The sequence below is a fragment of the Phyllostomus hastatus genome, unplaced genomic scaffold, assembly GCF_019186645.2.
Source record: "Phyllostomus hastatus isolate PE091 unplaced genomic scaffold, TTU_PhHast_1.1 phas_contig_210, whole genome shotgun sequence".
In the NCBI taxonomy this organism is placed as follows: domain Eukaryota; kingdom Metazoa; phylum Chordata; class Mammalia; order Chiroptera; family Phyllostomidae; genus Phyllostomus; species Phyllostomus hastatus.
In genome coordinates, this window is record NW_025333737.1 from 15,682,553 (window position 1) to 15,710,463 (window position 27,911).

A 27,911-nucleotide genomic window follows, 5' to 3' on the forward strand; every position below is an offset into this window, starting at 1 on the left:
AGATAATATAAAAGAATAGTTAAGTTTCTGTGTATATTTGTGGTCACAAAAACATCACCGAACTTATAAATACAGACCCAAAACATTCTAAGATTAAACACTGAAGTAAATGTGAGTTGTACATACATTTAAGAAAGATTAGCAAAAAGGTAAAAACATTTTCCAACCTGCTTTTATGCCAGTTAAGGGTCCTGGGTTGTTGAAGCTCCCAGCAGCTCAGGGAGCAAGGCAGGAGCCCACCCTGGATAGAAAGCCCTTCCATTGCAGGAGTGCACTCACACACCCCCGCACTCACTCAGACTGGACGAGTTAGTAGGCAAGCCCATTTAACCTAATGTGAACATCTTTGAGTTGTAGAAGGAAACTGGAGTGGCTGGAGAAAACCCACACAGACATGGTTAGAACCTGCCAACTCCACACTGACATTGGCTCCTGGTGGAAATAATTTTATCCCCCAATCAGTGTTATAACAAACCAGCATTGAATGAAACACTGGTATTTGGGCCTGCTGTACTCACTAGGGAAAGTGCATAGCGGATATTTCCAATGTTTCAGCAATGGAAATATTTCACACTGATTAATGTGGGTAAGGAACTAACATTATTTTCATATGAAGTGTACAGTTCATTGGCTTCTAGTGTATTCACAGAGTTGTGTAAATAGTAGCACAATCTCTTTCCTAATAAATTGATCTAATACAAATATTGATCACATAAAAATTAAGTCAGTGGAAGAAACTCAAGTGTCCTTCAAAAGGTGAACGGATAAAATGTGGCATAGACATAAAGGGGAGTGTTATTCAGACTTAGAAAGGCGACAGCTCTGACATGTGCTACAATGTGACTAAACCTTGAGGACGGTTTGCTAAGTGAAATCAGCCAATCACAAAAAGATAAGTGTGGTATGATTCTACTTATGTGAGGTACTTATGTGAGGAGTAGTTAAATTCTTGGATACAGAAAATAGCGTGGTATTTGTCCGGGAGTGGAGAGTGGAATCAGCAATTACTGTTGGGTAATGGGTATAGAGTTTCAGTTTTGCAATATAAAAAGAATTCTGGAAGATGGATGGTGGTGATGGTTGCACAACAGTGTGGATGTACTTGACACCACTGAACTGTACACTAAAAAATAGTTCAGATGGTAAATTTTATGTGTATTTTACCATAAATAAAAATTGAGGGGGAAAGTAGGTTAGACAAAACATGCTACATTTTCAATTATTTTAAATGTCTGTGGAATTCTTCCTTCCTATAAACTGAAAGATTTTGGTGTTAAAGCATTTTATAAGTTGTCAGGTACCAACTCACATTTGGTGTGATGTTTCAGAAGCAGTAAATATTTAAAAAATTTTATATAATTCATATAACATCCATTTTTTTAACAGTATATAACTTAGTGTGTTTTTAGTATATTCACAGAGTTGTGCAGCTATCATCACTGTCTTAATTCTGGAACATCTTCATTATTTCAAAAAGAAACCCTATATTTATTAGCAGTCATTCCCTTAGCCCCTTCTTCCCTGTAGTTGCTCACAACCACTAATATTTCTGTCTGTGGATTTGCCTATGCTGGACGTATCATGTAAATGGAGTCATACAATATATAGCCTTTAGTGTCTTTTTTTCATTTAGCACAATATTTTCAAGGTTTATACATGGTTTAGCACATGTCACTACTTCATTCCTTTTTATGGTCACATACTATTGCATTGTTTGGTTGTACTACATTTTGTTTATTCATCCATTCATGGACTTTGGATTGTTTCCACCTTATCTGTCTTTTAAGTTATGTGTTATTGGGAGTGAAGTGGTATCTCATTGTGGTCTGATTTACATTTTTCTAGTACTAATGTTGTTGATTCCATTAGTATATTCAATTGTATACCTATGATGCTTCACAAAAGTTTTTAAATTTTTGGTATAGTCCGTTTTATCATTGTGTATGTGTATGTGTATGTTAGAATTCACTCCTATGATTCCCTCTAGGAGTTCTATAGTTTTAGCTCTTACATTTACGCCTTTGAATTAATTTTGTATATGGCGTGAGGTAGGGGGTCCAAATTCATTCTTTTTCATGTTGTCCCAGCATCATTAATTGAAAATACTATTTATTCCCTGTCATGTTTTAAAATGTAAATGAATATAATTATAAAATGAAAACATTCTTGTTTTTAAAATTTTTGATGGTTGTATAGGTTGTATTTTCCTTATGCTTTAAAAATTTTTCAAATATCCGTAACAACTTTGTTACTTTCTGTAACAATACACACACACACACACCCATGAGACCATCACAGTGATTAGAGAAAGGGGAAGTGAGAGAGAGAGAGCACTGATCGGCTACCTCCTGTAGGCACTCAGAATGACTCAGAATGGGGATGACGGGGGATTGAACCAGAGATTGGTTGGTGCATGGGACAATATTCCAGTCAATTTGAGTCACCTAGCCGGGATGAGAATACATTGTTATGATGTCTCAGGTATTGCTCTAGGGTTGGGGATAGAGCAGTAAAGGAAGACTTCTGGTTTTCCTTCTTTCTGCTTTCCCATTGACTGCATTGACACTAGTTTCTATTCAAGTTAAGGCTTCGTGGCAAATTAGAAACTTTTGATGGTCATGCTGTGCCTGGTGCCTTTAGGATTGATTTTAACTCACTGGGGGCAATCGAATGTGAATAGGTGTAATGAACTTTATCAAGGATTCCTGGGTAGAGGTAGGATTTGTGTGAGTCTTGTAATTCTGTATTTCATGAGTTCTAGTCTTGTGTATTGGTGGGTTACTATGATGATCCTTTGACTCCATTTCTTGCTGTCAGGTGAGGTCTTTGGATCAGGTGAAAAATACTACCTCATCTTTGTATTTGACTTTGTATTTTTAAAGATATTTGAACCTTTAGACAAACTTATATATAGACAGCTAGGTTTGCTCTTGATTTAGGGTAATGAAGACCAATACTTTCTTTACAGCATGGGAGCAATGTTCTCCTGAACTCAAGTCCAGAGTCAGGAAATGAGAATTCCATTCCTGGATAGCTTGCTCTACCTAGGGCAGATCACTTCACTACCTTTAGCTGCGGTTAGCCACTGTTCAAGTTCGAGAGTAGCTAGGGAGGCTGGGGAGCTGATTGTAACATACTTTAGCCACCTTTACAATCTGGATTTTTCCACTGAAGGATGACTCATTCTTGTGAAACAGTTTTCAAAACAGGAAGATGAGAACCACATTGTCAAATTCTTTAAGTGCACACTGAAAACTTTTATGATAACTGTTTGCGTCTAGGGGGGTAAGTTCACTTTTTCCCCCCAATAAATATTGAGTGTCTCCTATATTGTAAGATTTTTTTTTTTTGGTGGGGGGCTCTGAGGATAACATGCTGTAGTTAAACTCTGAGGATGCAAAGTCAGATACGTAAGTACAGTTGACCCTTTAAACAACACAGGTTTGAACAGTGTGGGTCCACTTACACATGGATTTTATTTTTCAATAAAGACTGTAAATGTGTTGTTTTCTTACGGCTTTCTTAGTATTTTCCTTTCTGTAAGCATCTGTCAGACTTTTTAAAATAACAATATAGAGTTTAGGAAAAATCTTTCACCCTTAAAGTCTATTGGTGTCTTTCAATTTCTAGAATTTCTGGATCAACCCTGTAAATATGTGGTTGTATTTCTCATTACTCTGGATAAAATCTAGAGGTGACTCTTGTGCCGGTGTTTGTCAACCCTCCTTTTTCCCTTTATGTTCTGTTGTAGAAAATTCAAGATTACATCCAAATAGAGAGGAGAGTGCAGTAAACCCCGTATGTGTATCACCCAGCCACAGTGGGCATCAACTCATAGCTGTTCTGGTATTATCTAGACACTCCAAAACACCACTACCATGACACACATACATGTACATGCATACACTTCGATTATTCTGAAGACAAGTCTATACAACATACTTTTCATCTGTAAATTTTTCAGAATCTGTTTCTAAAAGATAAAAGTCTCATTTTGTTCTTTTTAAAAAGTATTCCTGTTTGTTGAAAATGATGTGAAGGAACGAAATAGAGACTGTATAGATAGGTCAAAAGAGTAGAAATTAGGTCCAACTAGATATTTGACTTTCAGAAGAGGATTGGGTAGACCCAGAACTATAAAGGAGATATCAACTATAATCAATTACCAGAATATGGCACATTCTTCCCCCCTTCCCCCTCTGCCTTCTCTATACAGATTTCTGGTCTCCTCTTCTCTGCCTACCTGTTAAATGTTACAGTACTTCAGGGTTTAGTTCTCAGACAACTCCTCTCCCATTCTTTATACTCTACCTAGGTGATCTTTAGGCCTGTCTTTTAGGTATTGTCCATACACCAATAATTCCAGATTTATATCTTCAGTTCATCATGTCTCCTTCCTGAAGTTTATACTCATATCCAATTGTCTGTCTTGTAGGTATTTCAAATTTAATATGTTTGAAATGGACAAACTCCCCTTGCTAAACTCCAGTTTATTCTACTTTTCACCACCCCCCGCCCCCCCAACTCCACCTTCTTATTCCCTCCCATCCTCTGCCCTATTATAGTGTGTGATAAAGTCTAGGAATCCACCTTTGTCTTAGTTCAGACTGCTTTAACAAAAGACCATGGGCTGGGTGGCTTATAAACAACAGAAATTTATTTCTCACAGTGCTCGAGGCTGTACTTTGGATATCAGGAGGCCATCACAGTCAGCTTCTGTGTAAGCTCTATCCTGGTTATGTACTTCATACTTCTCATTATAGGAAATAGGAAGAGAGTCCCCTGAGGTCTCATAAAGGCACTAATACTATTCATAAGAGCTCCACCCTCTTTCCGTAAGGACCTTGATTCCTGTTTGATCATTCCTGCTTCTGATTTCTATAAGACTTTCTGGTTCTGTCTCTAAAATATATCCTGATCTCTTGACTTCATATCCATAGCCATCATCATTATCTCTTTTTGAACCACTGCAATAATCTAACTGGTTTCCTTGTATTTACTTTTTCTTCCTAAGTCAAAGTGGTCATTTTAAACTTAATGTTACTTCCTTGCTTAAAAAAAGAAACATTTTATATTTCCTATTGCTTTTAGAATAAAACCTAAACTTCTCGAATTTAAGGCCTTATATGAAGTCTGCCTGGAAGAATTCCAACCATTGTTAATATAACGAGAATGGTTTGCTCAACATTGATGTAACTTGGCAGCCGGGAGAGTGGATTGCAATGTGCATGTGTGAACAGTGACAGCTTCACTGTACTAGTCAGTGGGAGTGGTAGGTGCCCTTGAGTGAGCAGAGCAATGAATCTGTATCAAATTGTGCATTAAGCTTGAACATTCTTCCACGGAAACTATTCAGGTGATTCAGAAGGCCACAGCTATAGGTAGCTGGTGATTGGCAGCTTCATCATTACAATGTGCCCACCTCATGCATCATGTATGTCTCATGCAGAGTTTTTTTTTGGCGAAACATCAGATCACCTAGGTGACTCAGCCCCGGTGCCCTGCAACTTCTGGCTTTTCCCAAAACTAAAATCACCTTTGAAAGGGAGGAGATTTTGGACCACCAATGAGATTCAGGAAAATATGATGGGGCAGCTGTTGACAGTTGGGAGAACTGTGTGAGGTCCCGAGGTGCCAACTTTGAAGGGGACTGAGGTGTCATGGACCTATGTACAATGTTTCTTCTATTTTGTGTATATTCAATAAAGGTCTCTTTTTCATATTACATGGCTGGGTACATTCTGGACAGACCTTATGCTGTTATTCATGGTTTTTTCCCCAGCCTCTTCCATTACTGGTTTTTGCCCTGTGATGCTCTGGCCTTTCCTTAAACTAATCAAAATTTTTCTTAGGTTAGAGCTCCTGGATTTACTGTGTCCTCTAACATCTTTTCCTCAGCTCTTACTTAATGTCTTCCTCATGACGCCACTTAAAATATGTCACTGCTGCCTTTCTGACCACCTTTTCCATTAATATATGTTAGTTATTTATTAGTTTTACTGTTTTTTTTTGTTTCTTACCCACTACAGTATAAGCTGTAATGTGGTACTTACTCTTTAGCCCATGACCTAACCCAGAGTTGCTATACCATATGTATTGTATGAATGAAGATAATAGAGAAGGTAGAAATTAAATAATAAATTTTCTTTTTCTTTTTTTCTGGTTCCTTTTTACCACTGGCACTGGAGTGTGCAGAAGAAGGAGTATTGTTCATCTTGGTTAAATACATTTGGGATTGAAAGATGAAGAAGAGAGTTACTTGATATGTTTACTTGAAATTAAAAATTTTCTAACAATTATGTTAGAATAAAAATAGCTTGCTATTTTGGGGCTTTTATAAATCTACCCACTTTAGTGAGTTGATAGCTCACTGTAAAAAGTACTAGACTCTTGGGGAATAGGGAGAACAGGAAGATTGAATAGCAAATCTTTTTTTTATACTCAAGCTTTTCTTATGCTGCAAAATTATCTATGCCAAAACCATTTCTCCATGTCCTGACTTCTGCTTCATCCTGTCTCATAATTTGTTTTTGTAGCATGTCTTTGTTGTTCTCTTGCTATTTGGAGTGAAAGACAAATTATTACTTCTGTTCTGAGAGTTGCTTAAAATAGTGGTAATCTCTGGTATATTTCATAGTAAAATTATTGCAACTAAAAGTTGTGTGTTAGAGTGAGAAGACTAGTGTCCTTGAACGATGAAGTCTTGAGTGCTTCAGTACTGCTCTCTCACACCAGTCATAGTTCAAGAAAGGATCAGGGAAATCACATACTTGGGTTTAAATATTGGCTTCACCACTTAATCATTGAACAACCTTTGACAAATTACTTTATTCCTCTGAATCTCAGTTTTTCTTCTGTTTAATGGGGGGCCTGGCTGAGTCTTTATGAGGACCTGAGACAATAAATGTAAAGTGACCAGCATAGTATCTGGCATGTAATGGACCCTAAACAAGCGGTCTTCATGTTGTTATTTTGGGCAAGTCACTAAATCTTTCTAGATTTCTATGTCTTAATGTATAAAATTAGGAGCTTTTACTAGAGCAGTGGTTGACCATCTTTAGTGTTAATCAGAATCACTTAGGTGTTACAACACATTGGTGGGCCCAAAATTCTGTTTATGATTTGGTGTGTCTTGAGTGGAGCCTTAGAATGTGGGTTTCTAAAATGTTCCCAGGTGTTGCTGGAGCTGCTGGTCTGGGAGCCAGACGTTGAGAACCACTAGACTTGATAATCAGATAATCCTGCCAGCATTAGAATTTTACTGCTGCCTAACAGTAATGTTAGTAATAGTCAATATTTGAAACCGTGTACCAGGCATTGTGCAAAGTGCTTTATATGTATTACATTGTTTGGTTCTCGTGGTGATTGGTAGATAATCCTCTTTTAAAGGGTTAGGTATGTTGTGGGAGTTCATGGAACTAGTAAATGACAAAGACAAGACTGCCCTGGTCTGCACCCATAGACAGAAACTACCTTTCTCTTGACTAGATAAGTGGCTTTCAACCTTGGCTTCTCAGGTTTTTAATACTACCATACACGGTTTTACTTCTTAATTATTTGGCTTACCCCAACACATTTTTTTGTTGGTGTTGTTGCTGGTCTGAGAACTGCTACTCAAAACTTAGCCTCTACTGCCTGATTTAAGGCCTCATTTTGTGTGTTTCTTACTATCTTGCATATCAGTTTTATCTCCTCAGTCAATTTTATCAGCTTCTTGAGGATATGGACCCTGTCTTTAGATTATTGTATAGTGCTCAGCAGAATGCTGTTTGCATTGTAATGATTCATATGATGAAGATGATGATGGATTGCTATTGTAATCATTTTGGCAGGTATCTTAGGCAGTCGGGGTTAATGCATAGGGTGACTAGTTAATTTTGAATGTTTACATCATCATCTTGGTGTTCAGCTTTCTTACCACTTTGCTTCTTTTACACAATTAAAACAAGATAACCCTGAATAATTTTATTGAGAAAAATATTTAATTGGTTAGCTGAACTTTAAAGATGAATCTGAAATGAAAGATACTATATTCTGATTCTAGATTTCCAGAAACTGGTATATAAGGGAAATTGTATGGATTCTTTTAGCCTAATACTGCGTTAAAATGCCTCCTATATTTTATTTGTATTTCTGTCCACCTGTCAGTATGAAGAGTCAGTTAATTCATTACAGAAGGGTCTAAAACAGTGTGAAAACAGACCGAATTTCCCTTCTTTTTTATGTCTATCTCTTTTTACCATTTTTATCATAGGTGGGAATTTGGTCATTTTTCTGACATTTAAAATAAAACTAGTGGTAGTCTGAACATCTGTAATGAGGTAAAGATCAACTTGTGATTTAAAATTGGGACCAAGGGTTTTATAGTGTAATTAAGATACTGTGGCAGTCTTCATGTGTTCAAGAAGATGGGAAGATGTGTCAGTTTGCTAAAGTTTTGCTGTACTTTTGTGCTCCATGTAGAATTTCTTCAAGAAATGTGTTTATTTTGCAGCTGAGGACTGAGAATTTTACTGTACTCCTATAATGCTATGATGAATTTTATAGACTGCAGAGTTAGCTGTTAATGAGTGGTAGGGAAGGGCAAGTTGGGGTTTTACATTCTGTTTTCTAGGAAAGATTTTTTTGTCTAGGGACATTCAGCTATACAGCAGTAACTCCTGTTATTGATTTAAGGTGGCATTATGGGAAGAAGACATCTTAAATTAACTCCAGTTTTCTTGCTGCAATAATGTTACAATTTAAAAAATGCAAGTCCTGATAAGAATGTGGGCGGGGTTAACCAGGGCTTTTTTTTTTTTAATCTGTTCTGTCCATACCTGAGCTATTTCAGTATGTATGAAACAGTGCCTTTTACCATTTCAAGCCAAGTCCTTTTATCCCGTTTCCAAAATGCCACTATCAAGCCACGTTAACAAGGTTTCACATTGTTGACTCAGAAAATGTTGTTTCTTTTTTTTTTTAATCCTCAACTTGAGTATGAGGGTATTTTTAGTGTGTGTGTGTGTGTGTGTGAGAGAGAGAGAGAGAGAGAGAGAGAGAGAGAGAGAGAGAGAGAGAGAGAGAGAGAGAGAGAGAGATATACATTGATTGGTTGCCTCTCAAATGTGCCCTGACCAGGGGTCAAACCAGAACCTAGGCATATGCCCTGACCTGAATGGAACCTGCAACCTTTTTGGTGTACAGGACAATGCTTCAACTGACTGAACCACCCGGCCAGGGCAAGTTTCTTTAAAGTTTTTTTTCTTAAATCCTCTACTTTAATCTTTATTGTTGGAGGTTGGTGACCTTGAACCTGGGCTGCTAAATGGAATCACCTGGGAAGCATTTAAGGAAAAATTTCAGGCCATACCCCCAATTAAATTTTGATTTAATTGATCTGGGGTGGGTCTCCAACATTCATGTTTTTAAAACCTTCCCAGATAACTCTAATGTATGACCAGCTAGATTTGAGGTATACTGCCCTAAGTTGTTTTTAGAGACTCCAATAAATTTCTTGGGGGAAACCCTTCCACCCCCAATTCTCTGTAGCTCCTACAGACAAAGTCAAGAATATAAAATCTGAATTTTATTTAAAAGCATAGAAATTTAGTCCTATGGCTTTGAGTTAGTTTAAAAATAATTTCCAGTCTTCCCTTTAATATACTTTGCTTGCTAAACTTAGTTTCTCTTGTTATTAAGAACATTCAGTAATTTGATTTATGACTAATTTATCAGATTCCTGATATCACAGAATTCCAGGGACCTCTAGCTCTATTCTGTGAAGCAAGTCTGTCAATTTAAGTAATCCAGTCTTACAACACACACATGCACAAAACCCACTGCTGCTCAGCTACTATTGCTTATTTCCCTAAATGAGCCATTTTTTAATGTATATACTTTATTTCCATATAGGTGGCACTTTGAAGTGAGTTTGCAAGTTCAGTGAAACATAGGTCTCCGGTTTCTTTTATTTGGGAATTTGTTAATTTCCCTGTGTTCCTAAAATGCTTAATTTTCCTGCTTGACAACTGACAAGTATTTGCTGGTGAAAGTAAATGCTAAAATTTTAATTTTTGAGACACACAAGAGGCCATACATTAATTTATTCAACTAGCACATGGTGCATTGTTCCTGTGTACAAGGACCTGAATAAGGCAAAGGTGGCCCCTGCTTACATAATGGCCTGATATATTCTCGTGGATTTTTCTTTCATCTCCACATTCTGTTCTATTGGCAAATCTTTGGCTCCACCTTCAAATTACAGTCTGAAAATAAATAAATACCCACTCCCCATTTCAAATGCTGTTATCTAGTCCAAGCTGTTACTTTTATTTTGCCCTGTTAACCTCAGCAGCAAAATACTATTGCTAACCTCCTAATTGTTTCCCTGCTTTTGTAGTTGAGCACCTGTAGTGTGTTCACACAACCAGAGTGAGTTTTAAAATGTAAGTGTTAGCACATCATGTCCCTATTCTAATTTCTCCAAAGGTTTTCTGTGTCATGCTTAAACTAAAAAGTCAAACTCCTAATTGTGGGCTACAAGGTACTACAAGAAACCAGGTTCTTTCTGCCTTTGTACCATCTTACTAGTTTCCCCTTGGCTCACTGTGCTCCAACCATACCGGTCATCTTACTTTGCAAACCAAGGGCATTCCTGTCTATACACTTACTAGTCCTTTTACTTGGAGAGATTTTCTGCTGATGTCCTGTCAGCTTGGTTTGATTCTTCATCCTGCTAGGTCTCTGCTGCTTTTTAAAGAGGTTCTTGACCATCAGCTGTAGTAAAATAACTTAAACATCAGAAAATAACATTTTTATATACACACAAAAATAAGAGTTCTGTGAAGTTAGCTCTTAAGTCTTACTGGTTATTTCAGCTAATAACTGGCTTGGGAAATGCCTTACATAGAGAATTTACAGAGAGAGGTGGTGTGTTCAGTCATGAACATTTTACTTTTTCTTATTTCATGCCATTTTGAGGATGATGAGTATAGATTTTACAGCTCATTTTGTATTTTCTTTTTTCTCTTAATTTGATTCATACAAAGAAAGATTCTGAAAACACAGAATTGATTGCCTTTTCAGAAAATCTGATTGCTCTGAGTCATGATTGGCCTTTTTATCCTTAGTGTGACTGAGTAATGAAAATAACCCTTTGAACTCTCTTATGGGGAAAGTGCTGGTGTTCTGTAAAAGATGTTTTGTTAAATATGGTTGTTGTATGTCAGCAAGCTTGTGATTAGACCCAATCTTTGAGTCTGAGAGCCAATTATACATCCTGGGGCTTTCCTCTCTTCTCCTTTATTAGCACAATAATCCAGTTGGATATATTGCTTAGATGTTGAGTGATGACCATAACCAATTTTTGAAACAAAGATTCCATATTGGTTTGCAATTCTTGTTGAGTAAAATAGCCAGAAACATTTTCACATTACTTTTTACCAGTTGCCAAAGGAGATAAATATCCAGGTTATTTATGTAGTTTATTTTTAGGGTATTCAAATGTCTTGGAGAAAAGGACTGTGGAAAACTGAGGCCTAGAATATTTAATTTGAGGTTGAAGACGTTATTATAGTTCTTAGTAGGTACCTATTTTCAGGTTTTAAACTTCTTTTTCTTTAATTTATTTATATAAATTTTTCTTAATGTTGACTGGGTTCCTTAATGTTTGTCCAGAACCCAGCATATCAATTGTAAAAATTTCAGTTTTGATTAAGAAAAGCAGTGTGGTCTAGCCTGGCTGGGTAGATCAGTTGTTTAGAGCATTGTTCAGATAGGCCATTGTTCATTGAGGGTTTGATCCCTGGTCAGGGCACATACAAGAAAAACAATGAATGCATAAATAGGTGGAACAACAAGTCAGTCAATCAATCCATCCGCCCACGCCCCCCCCCCGCCCCGTGAGTTGGAAGAAGAAGAAAAAGAAAAACAATGTGGTCTGGTGGGAAGAATGCAGATTTCTTTTTAAATACAGCTTTACTGAGGGATATCTTAGAATGGAGACTTTTGAGTCAGACCTGAGTTTGAATTCCTACTGGCATTGATCAGCTGTGTGACTTTGCCAGAATTGCTCAATCTGAATAGCCTTAGAATATAATATTTACTTTATTAGGTTGTTATTAAAGTTAGAAAACTATATATGTCAAGTTTCAGGCCCTTCAGGTTTCCAAAAGTGACAGCTATTTTTACTGTTACTAATACTGTCATGTGGCATACTCATCTCTTTCTGTCCTTTTAGATTTTAAAGCCTGGGAACTGAAATTAAATGGACATTAGTGATGGTAAAACCCGATATTACTGAACACAACCACACAAATTGGTCTGACAGATTGAAATTGTTGGTTCAATTACATTGTTCTTTAACTCATCTGTTCCTAGTCAGGGCGTGCTTATATAAGAGTTGATTTTATTAATGAGCAGGGTTTCCTTATCCTCATTTTAGAAGAGGTTTCCACTGAATGGAGCTATCTTGCAGAGAATAAAGAGAGTAACCAGATATGTATGGTATTGTTTGGCTCTGCTATTTCCACTCTTACCCTCCTGCAACCCTTTGGGTATCTCTATATGGGCAGATGTATTTGGGATCTGGAACTCGAGATATTCTAAATAATTATTTTTATTCACATTAAAGTTTGATGCTTAATGAGTATAAATTGCTTGATCAAGCTGGATTAATTCACTGTTTCTAACCATTCTTGTAGTTGATAGACAATCACCTATTTTAAAAAAGGTTAAATATTTTACAAGAAGACTTGTTTATCTTTAAGCATTTACAGCTAAATTCATCTTTGTCTTTATGATAGCATCCTAAATATGTTTGTGTTTCTTACCCATGAAACCCTTCCTGTCTGGTATGCTTAGTGGCTATGGTATGTATGGGACTAGAAAATAGAGGGGAAGTCCCATGAGGGCAGAAGTCCAACCTCTCAGAGGAGGACATTTTTTCTAATAGAGGAACTTCAAGTCTTTAAGAGCATAAAGGAACTATTGTGTTTCCAGAATGAGTCACTGAATTGTTGACAATTGGGGCTTTGTTTAGACTGTAGGTGCTTGCAGCTATATTCTGTTTTTAATTCCCTACCAATAATACAGTTAGATCACCTTCAGCACCCTTTACTTATTGTTGAAAGTCAGGTACATTGTAGTTGCTGCAGAGAACAGAATCTATCAAGATTCCTGCCCTTATTTTCTAGTTGGAGATTGGGACAGTAAATAAGTGGAATATATATTATGTTAAATGATGATGCATGCTGTGGAGAAAAAAATAAAGCAGATGAGGAATAAGGAATGCAGAGAAGAGGGGATGCAAGATTAAATAGGGTAGTCAGGTACTGTGATCTGTGGGGAAGACATTTTGGGTTGTACAGGGGAGGGGGGGTGGTGACAGCAAGCGCAAAAACCCCACAGACAGAAACAGAGAAGAGGCCAGTGTAACTTCAACGGGGCAAGGAAATACTGTGGGAGGTAAAGTCAGAGGGGTAAAGGAAGGCTGGAGTGTGAGTAGGTGGAGATAATAGGTCATATGGAAGCTAGTAGATTGTTTATAAGGATTGTAGGTTTTATTCTGAGGTGAAAAGTTTGTGTCACCTTTGAGCAGAGGAGTGACATGATCTGACTTAGTTTGAATGAAACACTGCTATGGACAGAAGAAGGAAAACAAGATAAACTGGGGGCTGTTGTAATACCCTAGGAGGCAGGATCGTAGCTTGGCTTAGGCTGGTGGTAGTAGAGTTTGTGAGAAGTAATGTGTGAGTCTGGGTGTATTTTGAAAGCAAAGTAGGTAGGATTTGTTGATGGGCTAGATGTGTAGGTTGTGAAAGAATTTTTGGTCACAGACAATAGAAGGAAGGTTTTTTACTAAGATGGGAGCGTGTGGGGAAAGTAGGTGAAGAACAGGGGAGAGTTCAGTTAATGTTAAAAGATGCTGGAACATCACTCACTTTGAATTTGGTATTGCATATTGAAAATGTAATAGTGGTGATGGTAGATACATGTTGTGTTATACATTTGTCAAAATCCAAAATGATTGGCTCATCAATTATAACAAATGTTAATTCTAGTGGAAACTGGTAGGGGAGGGTTGTGTAGGAACTGTGTACTTTCTGCTCAGTTTTTCTGTATTCCTAAAACTACTCTAAATAGTCCATTAATTTTTAAAAACCAATATTGCCAGTGTATGATAAGTTTTTCTCAGATTTGGTCTTTGGTTCCATGGTCTTTGGCTCTGTGTCAAAAAATTTTATTTTAGTTTTTAAGATTTTATTTTTAGAGAGAGAGGGTAAGAGAGGGAGAGAAACATCGACCGGGTTGCCTCTTGTATGCACTCCCACTGGGGACTGAAACTGTAACCCTGTCATGTGCCCTGACCAGGAATTGAACCAGCAACCTTTTGCTTTCAGGGATGATGCCCAACCAGTTTAAGCCACACTGATCAGGGCAAGGCCTGTATTTTTCTTTCTTTTGTATTAGCATATCAAATTGTTTCTTCCCCCCAAACTCCCAAATTCAGACTTGTTTCCAACATTTTCATGCAAATTAGATGCTCTGAGTAGGCCTCTTTCCATTTTGTTTAGTTGCTCAGTTATTTCTAAATTCTTTCCTTAAGCATTCTTCATAGCATTGTGTCTCTTCATGGAATTCTTACCATAATTTTTTTTGTTTTGGACATGGCCAATATATTGCAGCTTAGTAAGTGGGTTTTAATAGTAAATGACATGTATAAGAAATAGCAGAACTGTATGTGACAACTGGCATAAAAATATTTCACTGATCTTTTGTTCAGTTGGATATCAGCTTCTTTTTTTGCTTTGCAGGGTCATTACACATTTCTAGGATCTCTATTGGGCTTGGTCTTTATGATTCCTTCAAGGGATTATAGCTAGGAGGTTCTGAATTTTCGGTCATCTTTTCTGTGTGGAGGTTGAATTAAGGGTGCATTGAATATCATCTGTTTTGAAAGCTATATCTTAAGGGCAGGGACTAATAATGTGTTTTATTTTGTCTAATACAAAGTCACACAGTGTTACGTTGTTATAGTGGAATGTCTGTGCTTCCTTCTACAATTGAGAAATAGCACTGCTCCAAGAATTCAAGGTTTTTTTTTAATATAAAATGTGTTTCTTTTAGATAAGTGATTTTCAGCTTGGGGACAGTTTGTTGGGAGTAGAAAAACAGTGGCAATATTGAGGATATATAGCTTGTCTCTAACTGAAAGTTGCTTTTTGTGATGAGAGATATAACTTAAGAGAGTTAATTATGTCTCTGCATGTTGTGGAGGCAAGAAAAATGTTAAATAAAACAGTACATCATTTTGGCTTTGTCTTTTTTCCTAATACAATTAAAAAATTTTTTTCCAAAATATTTTATTATAAATTAATTTATTATAACATTTTAAAACACAGAAGGCAAAACCATAAATTACTGGTAATCCCATTACCCAGTTTACACTTACACATTAGATGATAGGATAAGAAAGAGGAGGGTGGGCCCTGGCTGGTGTGGCTTAGTGGGTTGAGCACTGCCTTTGAACCAAAGGGTCATTTTAATAGTCATTTTATACCTAGAAAATGTCTTTGCTTGATTATTTGTCATTTTTCTTAATATCCCAATCTTAGAATGGATTTAAAAATTTCTGCCCTGGCTGATGTGGCTCAGTGAGTTGAGTGCTGGCCTGTGAACTGAAGGGTGGATGGTTTGATTCCCACTTTAGGCACAGGCCTGGGTCGAGGGCCAGGTCCCCAGTAGGGGGTGCACCAGAGACAACCACACACTGATGTTTCTCTCCCGCTCTTTCTCCCTCCCATCCCCTCTGTCTAAAAATAAATAAATAAAATCTGAAAAAAAGAAAAAGGAGGGTGTTAATGTTCTTATTGTTAGTTGCCTGCATTCTTGTGCTAGGGTCATTAAACGCAGATCTCATTAAGTCACCATGACAACTCTTTGAGGTTGATAGTTTCTTGTAGAAGAAGACACTGAGGCTGGGAGAGGTGGGTTTTTTTTTTTGCCCAGGGTCTCAGGTAAGCATCAGAGCAAAGATTCAAATCTAGTTGTTTAGTTTCACCTCTGCTCTTTCTTCCTTCTCTCAGATTTTATCTGTATAAGATATACACCTGTTAAATTACCTTTAAAATTAACCATTGGTATAGGACTAGTCAGATGCAGTTCCTCGAAATCATAGTGGTAGACTATTACATTCTGTGGAACTGAGTGGCTTATCTAAATATACTTAAAAAAATTATGCTGCTTTCATTCAGGCTAAAAAATCCTGCTACTAAACACCTTGGAGTTCTTTAATTTCTAATAGGAGGTTTGCAGCAATTATCTAAAACTGTTCTGTTTGGACACCTTGTAGCTCACCCCAACCCTAGAATGAAACTTGCTTTTGTGTTCTGATTTTGTTAAGCCTCAACTAAGTATTCCTCTCCCCCTCCTCCAGCTTTATTGAAATACAATTGGCATATAACATTGTTTAAGTTCAAGGTATACTTTAAGATTCTTTTTAAACTTAATGGTTTCATGAGACATTTGATGTTTGAATGTTGTGGTTTTAGAGCTTGTAGCCTTACATTTAGAAATGATACTTTTTTTAGGATGAACATTGTTTCTCCTTGATTTTTCCCTTTCATCCCTTCCTCTCCTCCATCAGAAATAAGGAAAGGAAATAGGCATAATTTTGATTCATATCAGATGGTTATTGCTGTATTGTTTGTTGTCCCTTTTTTATTTGCCAGTGTGAAGGAAAAGAGGTCAGTGCCCCTGACTAAATAGTCAGGTATTGGTATGTTTTAAAAGTTTCAGGGTCACACCAGTTGAAAATTGCTGGTCTAACGTTCTCAGTGGGGTCTCTGGACCAGCATCATTAGTATCTCCTAAAAACTTGTTAGAAATGTAAATTCTAAAATCCTACCTCAGACATACTGAATCTGAAACTAAGGTGGGGCAGTGAGGCCCAAAAATAAGTGTTTAGAAAGCCCAGGATATCAGGCATATAATATAAATGAAGCAAGCTCTTTCAGGATGGGGATGATTTTGAACTGCGGGTCATATGCCACACATCTGAAGGGATCAGCTGCTAATAGTTATTGAGAGACTTGCCCAGCATTGGCAGATCTTGTCTTTGTATGTAATAGATTTTAAAGTGCTGGCAAGACATTGAAAAAATGTTGATACCTTTCTGGAGTCCAAAGAATCCAAAGAAAATTCAATGAACAACTTTTGGAATGCAACCTGAGTTTGTGATCTCTTCTATAGGAGTTTAGAAAACGTTGTGATTAAAACTTGCTTCCTATCACAGATTATTATCTCAGGTTAAATTTCTAGATATGGAAATATTTTTTTTGGTCATGGGATAAGGACAGTTTTAAGTTTTGGGGGGGAATAAATCCTGTTAATGTTCTCCAGAATGGAACTGCTGTTTGGTCATCAATTTTCCCCTGAAACTTAGCAGATATTAGATAAAATTTTGAGACTCCTTCAGTTTGATAGGCAAAAAGTCATCCTGTAATTTTTTTATTGCTTTAATTTATTAATGTAGTTCATTTTAACCCTTGCTTTGTATTTATTGCCCTTTTATATTATTTATATAAATAAATACAATCATTTGTATCTTTTTGAATTGATTTGTAGATGCAAATCAATACTTAGCTTTTTAAAAATATTTTAAAAATTATTTTTAGAAGGGAAGGGAGGGAGGAAGAAGCAGAGAAACATTGATGTTTGAGAGAGACATTGATTGGTCACCTCTCGCACTCCCTCCTGGGAACCTGGCCTGCAACCCAGACATGTGCCCTGGCTGGGAATTGAACCACAACCTGTTGGTTCAAAGGCCAACACACTCCCATCTACTGAGCCACATCAGCCAGGGACCTAGCTTTTTATTTGCCGTCTAATTTGTATATTTCTTGAATTATAGTAGTTTTAAATTTGTGTAGTCAAATCTATTTGTTTTTGTCAAATTCCCTTAAAAAATTCCACTGGGAGTTTAATTGGAATTAGATTGAATCTATAAACCAATAACCCTAAGGAAAGATATTTGGCCGACTTCCTAGGCGTGTACATGTTTGCTGTTTATGAACCATTGTGGATGGAAAACTCCCCTCCATCATTACCAGTATTCATTCAATGTACATTTATCGAATGCTTCCTGCATATGAAAAGACTTAAGTTTGTGGGGATACATTAATAACACAAATAAGAGTTCCTGCTCTCTTGGAACTTATGCTATTGGAGGAGCAGAGGCAATAAACAAATATATGTTAAGTGCTATGGGAAACAAAACAATGTGGGGGGGCAGTTGGGTGGGAAGAGAGAGCAGAACCATTGATTGGTTGCCTTTTGTGCCCTGCCTGGGGATGAAACCCATAACCTAGGTGTGTGCCCTGATCAGGAATTGAACCCATGACCCTTTGGTATACAAAACAATGCTCCAGCTGAGCCACACCGGCCACCTCTCTGAACATTCTTGAACATGCCTCCTAGTATGTGTGTGCTAAAAGGTTTTGGGGGTCTATATCCATGATTAGAATTGCTGGGTGGTAAAGTACGCAAATTTCAACTTTATTGTATTGATATAATGACTATTTCTACTATATATTGTTGCTTAACAAGCCACCTTAAACAGAATGGTATAAGACAAGGTTTCTTTTATTATTCTCATAGATTGTGTAGGTTAGAATTCAGAATGTAGTTGGAATGGCTTATCTCTGTTTCAGGATGACTAGGGCCTCAGCTAGGGAAGATGCAGAGTGGCACCAAAACAATTGGGACTAGAGGATCTCTTCCAAGATGACTTCTTCCCTTACATGTGTGGCATGTTGTTGGGGATTCATAGAGGATTTTGCTCAGCTGGATTGGATACCCTTGGCAAAATGTGCCCATACTTACTTGGTCTCTGCAGCATGACAGCCTCAGGGCTGTCAGACTTCATATTTAGCAAAAAAAGATGGAAACTGCCTGTTCATTTATAAACTGATCAGAGAAGTTACCTAGTATCACTTCCACCATATTCTATTGACTCAAGCAGTCCCAAGCCCTCTCAGATTCAAGGGGAAGAGACAGAGAACACCACCTCTCAATGGGAGGAATTTCAGAGAATTTGCAGCCATGTTTTTTGTATTATTTTTTAAAAGATTATATTTATGTACTTTTAGATAGAGGGGAAGGGGCGGGGAGAAAGAGACAGAGACAGAGACATGGATATGGATATGGATATGAATGTGTTGCCCCTCACATGTTCCCAGACTGGGGACTCACCTTGTAAGACATTGCCCAGCTAACTGAGCTGCTCTGGTCAGGGCTTGCAGCCATCTTTTAAAACCACCATAACACAATTGTTTTTCAAAGTTGGATGCACCAGTTTATACTTTAAAAAATTTGAAACATTATTACAGCATTACTGTTGGTCACTGAGATTATTTTACCACTAAAAAAATATTTTCAAGCACTCTTAGACTCTATAGGCTTACTTTTGTTCTATATAAAATAATTTCCCAGTACCAAGCTGTGAAAGAGAAATATAATAGAACTTTTACTTGCTGCTAGAAAAAATTTTGAGTTCTATTAGAGAATTTGTTGGAGGGCTGTTAATGAAGATTATGTTTTGTGTCTTATGAGAAAAGATTCTAATAGTTTACTAGGTTGTTCAACTTTCTCAGTCTTTCCTTGATGAATATTTGTAACCTGGCTATTTCTAACAAAATCTTAATTACTAAATATTTAGTTTTCGTGTAGTAGAAAGTCTTGGTTGGAAGTTGGGTCTAGCTCTCAGTCTGCTATAAGTCTTGCCAGGTAATTGTCTTATCTAAAAGAGCCTTGGTTCCTGGGGTTCTTTCTTTTCTTTTATGATTCTGTAATTAATAATTAGTAATGTGAGTTCTAAAATGGATCAGAAATGGGAAGTGTACCAAACTTTCTATCATATTTTTCAGTCCTGCAGACTCCCTTCCTTCTCTGCTCCATCACCTTGGTTTACTACCATGGGGGTTAGTGCACACTGTTGTGGTTCTGTGGCGTTTGCCTGGTGTCTGTGAGTAGCTTAAGCATTTATCACCTTCTGTGACGATCCTAGCAGTCTCTGGGGGGGGAATTAAAAACTGTGTGTACATGTTTTGTGATTGTCTTAGTATTTCTGCCCTTCCCCAAAGGTTGTTACCTGTTGGCTTCCCTAGAGCTGCTTGGATTGTTTAAACTCACTTTTTGTGGGGGAGGAGTGTCCTACTAATAAACTTTCTCTTTTCATAATGTCACAGTGAAGTTTTTGTCTTTAGTTTGAAATCACATAGAGCTATCTGAAAAGCTATATATACCATCATGTAATACACCTTTAAAATTATCTTTATCTCTAGAACGTGCATTTTTCCCCTAGGATTTCTGTTTAGCGTTTAGGAGCTGTATAATTGGTGGCAGTTGAAGGGGGGGAGGGTTTGATATAAAACTGTTGCTGTTCTCTGTGGCTTTGTACTATTTCCTCTTCTGCAGTAGGGGAGAATGAAACGTCTGTTGTAATCTTTTGTTTCTAAAATAATTCTGCTTGCCTTAGTTATAAAAATAGCTAAGTATTGTAAGAGAAAAACTGTGATCTTCAGCATGGAATTCCAGTGAGAGACCTTTACCTGGACAGGTCTTGAGAGGGTGCCTAAATCAAAAAGAGAGACTGTTAAATAAAAATTGTTTTAAACTTTATCTGGTCTGAATCTTTCTTTGTGATGTAATTTATGACCTGTGAAGAAATTAACATTACTGTTAAATGCTGAAATAATTGTCTAATGATGCCGATTAAGACTTATTTTTTGAAAGTTAGTTATCTATTCACTCAGTTGACTGTCCAGAGTAATGACTTAATCAGGCCCTGCTTTCATTACCCAATTTAAAAATGATTTGCCATTCTCTTTTCCTTTAAAAACATTTCAGTCAAGAATTACCATTGATTAGTATATTAGAGACTTTTTCCCTTGCTTACAAGATTGTAATGTTAACATGTGGTCATAACTAATCTGTCTGGGGACAGATTGTTATAAAATATATCAAAATGTAGAACTCATGGGGGGAACTTGGTAATAGTCTGTTTAAGAACATCGGGATAATATTTTTCTAGGGTTAGTTCAGCAAGTTAGGAAATAGGTAGCGTTCTTTCCTCTTTAAAGTATTTAAGAAAGAGTAAGATTGTTTAAATACTTAACCTGTCTCATTCGGGTAGATGGTCTAGTCTTAAATGTTGAGTTGCTTAGGGTTTGTTTCTAAGCTAATTCTGAGTCCAGGGCTCTTATTAACAAATTGGTAAGTACATACTTTGTAGTTTAGGAATTTCTTGGCTATAAAAGCTAACTAGAGAGACAGAGCCTGCATACTTTGACACACCAGTTGTTTTAGTTCATTATTAATTAGTAGGCACCTTGTTTGCAGGAATATGCCTTAAACTGTGAGTAAAATAATACAGTTTCCTGTTTATAATGTTACACTTAGGAACAAAGATAGGTAGAATTTTGATGCTGGAAGAATCCTAGTGACCAATTCTGCAGGTGGAGAAACTTAAGGGCTATATAACTGTGGAATAGATTGGGACCTTTAATGGTGGAACTCCTTACTAGTTCAGTGTAGATGTTGCCATTGGCTGATCTGTGTATGTTTTCCATTATTTATATGTTTCATACTTATTTCTAAGAATAAAGCATTAGGCTTAATTTTTTATCTTAGGAAAATGTCAAACATGGTAGTACTGATCAACCAGTCTTACATCTGAGTCAGTAAAATGGTTAAATTTTAAAGACATTTGAGTCATAGTTAACCTGTGCCAATTATTTAAAGCAGCCATAGTAATTTTAAAAATTTGAATGTTAACTTTTAGCTGATGTTTGCATGCCATGCTCTCCTGAGAGCTTTGACTAATGTTTGCTTTAAGAGCCTGACTGTGAATTGATTTAAAGTCTGAGAAAGTGATTTACTCTTTGGGTCCCATTTTGGTCCCATTTTGATTGCTTAAAAATTGAGATGCTTGGAGGAAATCACTAATGTTTCTTTTGGTTCTAAAAGTTTTTGGCATGTTTAGGAGGATGATTTAGATTTAGACTTGGCATGTCAAGATCCTAGTCTATATGAGTCTAGTAACTAAGGGAAAGAATTTTATTGAAGCTTTTGGAGTGAATTTGATCATATAGGTATCTATCTAGTCTTCCTACCCCAGTAAAAATTACAGCTGTGCATACAGAATATACTTCATGCTGATGATTATAGGTTCATCATATTTTTATTTATTGATTTGAGAGACAGTGATTTATTATTGCATTTATTTGTGCATTTATTGTTTGATTCTTGTATGTGCCCTGACCAGAAATCAAACCCACAACCTTGGACCATTGGGACTGTGTTCTAACCAACTGAACTACCAATACCAGGGCAGTTCATCACCTCTTGTAACTAAAGAGCCTTGTAGTTTTTTTAGTGCAACTCACTAATTTTTAGATGAGAGAACTGAACAGTGCCATTAAAGTCTTATTTTAAACATCATTTACAGTAAGATAGACAGTTTGTGTGACTTCTTGTACTTGCAGTTGAATCTAAAGAACCACTGGATTGCATATGCCAACCAAAAAGTTACCTTTACTACATACATATATACTCTACATATTACATACTTTGATATTGTCTGTTGTATTCTTCCCCCTCCCCCCAAATGTTGGGTCACAGCTTGAACGTCTTTGTTGCCATTCACCTCATTATGAAAGAACCTTAAGACTTTGGTGGCTTCTTAGCCAGAAAGCCTGCAAAAATGTTGGTGCCATGGGGTACCAAAAGGAGGAGTTGACTTGAGAAATGTAAGATTTTATAGTAATCAACGACTCATGTAAAGCAGGGTTTCTCATCCTCAGTTTTATTGACGTTTTGTTGTGGGGACTTGCCTATGTATTGTAGTATGTCAGCAGCATCACTGGCCTTTACCTACTAAAAATTCCAGTATGACCTGTCTGTATATACCATGTTGACATGTTTTAACTCGATTCAGAATAAAAGGTAATTGGTCTCAGGTTCCTGTTTCTCAGGTGTGTTTAAGGAATACACATTTACCAAAACAAATGTTTGTCATTAGATGGAAGAGCATGGAGTACCTTGTTGTGGCTGAGTTAGTTCAGCCAGGTATGGTAGTCAAAAGTTAGTAAGGGCAGTGGTAGCTACTCTTTACTGAGCAGTTATTGTAATGCTGGGCATTGTATTTAACATTGTATCGCTGCTTACTGGTGTTGCCCAATTGTTAGGACAGCGAAACTGTCTTTCTTTGTGCCTTCATGAAGAAAGCTAGGTTGTACTGTAAGCTAGTTTGATCTCTGGGCTGACTAGGTCATTAAAAATTATTTCTTAAGGTTTTTTTTTTTTTTAAAGAGGTGAGGTAAGGTGGGAAGCAGAATTACATACTATTTGGTAAAGAAGAACCTGACAAAATAACTTTCAAGTTCATATAAAAGAATGTTCAAAAGTCACCAGGAAAACTTTGAAATAGAATATTTATATATATCATATAATTCAAGATTCTAACTATTAGAAAATGGTTTGAAAGTGGAGGAATTGAGCCCTGGACATGATTGCTCAACTGGATACAGAGTCATCTGGATACACCAAGGTTATGGCTTCAGTCCCTGGTTAAGGCACTTAAGAGAATCAACCAATGAATGCATAAAAAAAGTAGAACAACAAATCGATGTCCCTGTCCCTCCCCCTCCATTCCTCCCTCTCCTATATATTTTTTTTTAAGCATGGGAATTGAGGGGTTGTGAGAATTTTATGTCATAGTACCCTCAGTAAGCATCCAGTCAAGTTGTGTGTGTTTGGTGAATATAGATGAAGTACCTTGCTGGCAGTTTTCACTTTGTTGTAATACGGCTTTATTTTCTCTGGTCAATGGAGGTTTGGACTAAGACTGTGGAGTGTAGTTTTATGTGTCCCATTTAGGCAAGAGGGGTCAGAGTGGTTTATGAGATCAGTTGGCACAAAATAAGAAAGGGGCTAGCTTCACTGTAGGATTACTTTGGGTTTTATCTATTGCCAGAAAAAGTTAGGATCATAGTTATTACTTCTGTCTGCCTTTCCACTTTCCCTTCCTGTTGTCCTCCCTCCCATTCAACAAATATTTCAGCACTTACCAGAAGCCAGGCATTGTTAAAGACACCAGAAATGTAATAACAGACAGAAGTCTCTGCTGGTCTTGTAAGAGAGGGTTCTAGTAGGAGAAATAGACAGTAAGATAAAGTATTTTACATGTAACTTCTAATCATAAATCCAGAAGGAGGGGTCGGGAGGGAGGGAGAGAGAAATATGAGTGTGTGTGTAGGAAAGGGTGAAGGCTTGAATTTTTAAGATAGTCAAGGGAAGGCCTCACTGAAGTGATTTGAGGAAAAGACCTGAAGAAAGTGAGGATGTCTGCCTTGGGAATACTAAGTAAAGGACTAGGGTCAATAGCTAGCCTGACACATAAGTGAAAGCAGTGACTAAGTGGAATGAGTCAGGAGGAAAATAGGAGATATAACTTGGATTTTAGAGATAATAGGAGGAAAGAGAATAGATAAAATGAGTATTTGTGAAAAGGCAAGAGAGAAATGGAGTTTTAGAACGTTATCCTTGGTCTCTTATTTCTTAATTGTTAGTTGACCCCTTCCTTGACCCATCTCCTTTGCTGTTGCTTCAGGGCTTGCTTGGTATTGTGGGCGGTACTGTTTTATGCCATCCAGGGGGGTGATGAGCCTCCCTGGGCTGCTTTCTGTCAGGTTGAAAGTCTCAGGAAATGCCAGGCCTGGGTTACTTTCTATTGAAGGGGATTTTTTGAAGATGCTCTGTCACTATATTGTTCTAATCCTGAGGTCTCCAACCAGTTCACCTTCCTCTTTCTACCTTTCAGAGTTTTTATTTGATTGCCTCTTACAATATTTCTACGATTTATAGTTGTGTTCCACTGGTATGGGCTAGGAGGAAAGAGTCTACATCATCTTGCTTGGACCAGAAATTCTTTCATTTATATTTTATGAACTGATAAGTTGATCTTGATGAGACTTCATTTTCTTGAAGATACATCTTTTGTTTCTAAACCTCAGTAGCTCTAAGTAATATTTCTGAAAGTATGATCTTCTTGCATAAGAGTTATCTAAGAGGCTTCTTATTCATGCAGATCCCTAGGACTCATTTCAACTCTCTGGTATTTCTTACACTAAAGTTGGAACATTACTCCTAAAGGTTGAGCATTGATAAGAAATTTTGTTCTTTGATCTTTCAATACCTGGTTAAGTGATAGTAGTAATTAAGTGGCAGGGCTACAATTTGGACTTTAGTGTTTACTGACTCCAAACACCATACTCTTTACAACAAGCTATATTTTATTTTCATTAGTTTTTTAGAAAATTCAGAATGCTTCATGAATTTGCATGTCATCCTTGCACAGGAGCCATACTGACCTCTGTATCATTCCAGTTTTAGTATATGTGCTGCAGTGAGTACTGTATTTTTTAAAGTTTGTTTTTAAATGTTTCTTTATAGAAATTCTATTAATATACAGCTAATCTATTGGATTAAATGCAAAGATTTCTTGATTGTGCTGGAGATTGCCAGAAACAAGATTTCATGGAATAAAATAAGCTGGCATCCTCACCACTCCTTCCTCCTCCCTGTCAGTACTGTACATTGTTCTTTTCTACTCTTCCACTCATTTAAGGAGCCCGGGGCTGGGGAGTTGGAGAATGGTGAAGAGAGGAGGATTGTTTTCCTCTCAGTCTAAGTTGTGATGTTCTGAGAAGCTTTCAGTTGTAAGATGTGATCCTTGTCAGTCTCTTGCTCAGGTGAGTAAGCTGGATCAAAGATTGGGTTGGTCAAAAAGTTCATTTGTTTTTTTCTGTAAGATGGCTCTAGTAGCGTTTAGTAGTCTTTAACTTCATTTGAAACAATTTTGTTAGATTGTATTGTGACAGCTGTCATATCAGCGTACATTTTTTAAAAACTTACAAAACTAGTGGATTTTGAGGTAGCTCTTTTAATATTGAAGTTGGAAGAAAATACACATTTTCAGCACATTATGCTTTATTACCTGAAGAAAGGTAAAAACAACTGAAATGCAAAGGTTCTGTGAATGAATGTGTCAAAAGTGGTTTGCGCAGTTTTGTGCTGGTGATTTCTCACTGGACAGTTTTCCACGGTGTGGTAGACCAGTTGAAGTTGATAGCAATCAAAAAGACATTAATTGAGAACTGTCAACATTATCGTGGAATGTAGCCAACCTACTCAAAATATCCAAATCAATAAAGTTATCGGCGAAAATGAAAAAATGTATTTTATAGAGAAATAATAGCTACTCTTTAATTTACAGCTTTTGAGTGACTGGGATTAATTAGCTATTTGACCTTTTTAAAGGAGGAATTAGTCTTACATACAGAATCTGAATATTCTAATCTGTGATTTTTTTTTTTAGAAAAGGTTTTTAAGTGGAATTTACTCTAAAAAGATGAACTCTCTAGGCAGAAAAGGAGACAGAAATTTGGTTGATTTACTCTGGAGGAACCACTCTAGAGTAGCAGTTCTTTGAGTAACTGAGAGCCTTTCAGTATTACCTTTGTCGATTTGCTTTTTATTCTTGAAAGAATCCTATTCTCTCAAAAAAACACAGTAACTAGGCCAGTTTTTGTTCTATATCTTCATGCTCAGATTCTATGTCCAGTCCTATAGCCAGCCAAGAAGAAACTGTAAGCCACTTCCATCTTTTTTGCCATGCTGTACTTTTCTCCATCAGAACAGTTTTAATGTATCTAAGGTCTTCTGCGTCTTTTAGGCTTCAATTAGATGTTTTCTTTACAGTTTGCAATTTAAGCAGCCAAATACATGGGGGGACCCCAAAAAACATAATTATCTTCTGAAGGGCAGGCCCCTTATGCTATAATACAGGCTTCCCCTGCTGGGTGAGTGTCCTAGGAACCCATCTATATCTGTACCAGCTGGCATTGTTGTGAGGGGCTGCATTCAGTTTCAGTGAATTCTTTTATGAAGACTTTCAACACATTTGCCCATTTCATGATGGGTGATTTACTAGCACACCTGCCCTCACCACACTGAGTGTTCAGTTTTTGACCAAAAACGGCACGACCTTGTGCCTCACCTGATCTCGCCAAGCAATGTTTTTTGTTTTCCCCATGAAAAAAATCCTCAGAGGGAAACACTTTGCCAGTGTGGAAGAGGTTAAAAAAAAAAAATGGCTGAAGCACTAAAGCACATCAAAATCGAGGAGTTCAAAAACTGTTTTGAGCAGTGGAAAAAGTCTTGATATAGGTATATTTCATCAAATGGAGAGTACTTTGAAGGTGACTGAAGTTTAAACATGTAAGAATACACAATTTTTTATAAATAAATTCCTAGTTTTTTATTCTCCCCTTGTACGCCTTACATTTTTCATATTTCCTGAGAATTACATCTTTAAGATATCATGGAAAATTGATTTACAGTTAAAATACATTGTAAGTTGTTCCCATAAAAAGGCACAGATAATTTGGTTAAAGACCAGTCAAATATGACATGACTTGGAAATATACAACATGTAAATAACAAAATAAGAGGATCACACTAAGCTCGAAGAATACAAAGTAATAACTTGTGAGGTAAGTTCAACTAGGAGAGACTTTCGTTGAGGAAGGTAGGTTTTAAGGACAAAATTGCTTCTGGATATTTTCAGGTTAGAGACTATAGGGTATGACAGACAGATTGGTCTGAGTATTGCTAAGGGGCTATGTAGGAGAATTATTACATTTTTATTGTGCTTGGTAGGTTGTATATTTTGTAACCATATTTAATAAAAAGTTGACATGTGGTCATTGAAGAGTTTGAGGTAGCTTAAATAATTGTTTAAAGATTGGGTGTGTTTTAGTACATATCAGTCTTAAACATGTAAAAATCTAATGTACAAAAGTACAAAT

The 27,911-nt window shown here is 36.9% G+C and overlaps 1 protein-coding gene and 1 pseudogene across 4 annotated transcripts in view; one reads left to right on the plus strand and one right to left on the minus strand.

Moving 5' to 3' along the window:
• Positions 1 to 27,911, plus strand: part of KANSL1 (KAT8 regulatory NSL complex subunit 1) — a 148,531-nt gene that overhangs the window by 56,393 nt on the left and 64,227 nt on the right. The gene's annotated exons all lie outside the window — the stretch shown is intronic.
• LOC123817843 lies at positions 25,355 to 25,455 on the minus strand (annotated as a pseudogene).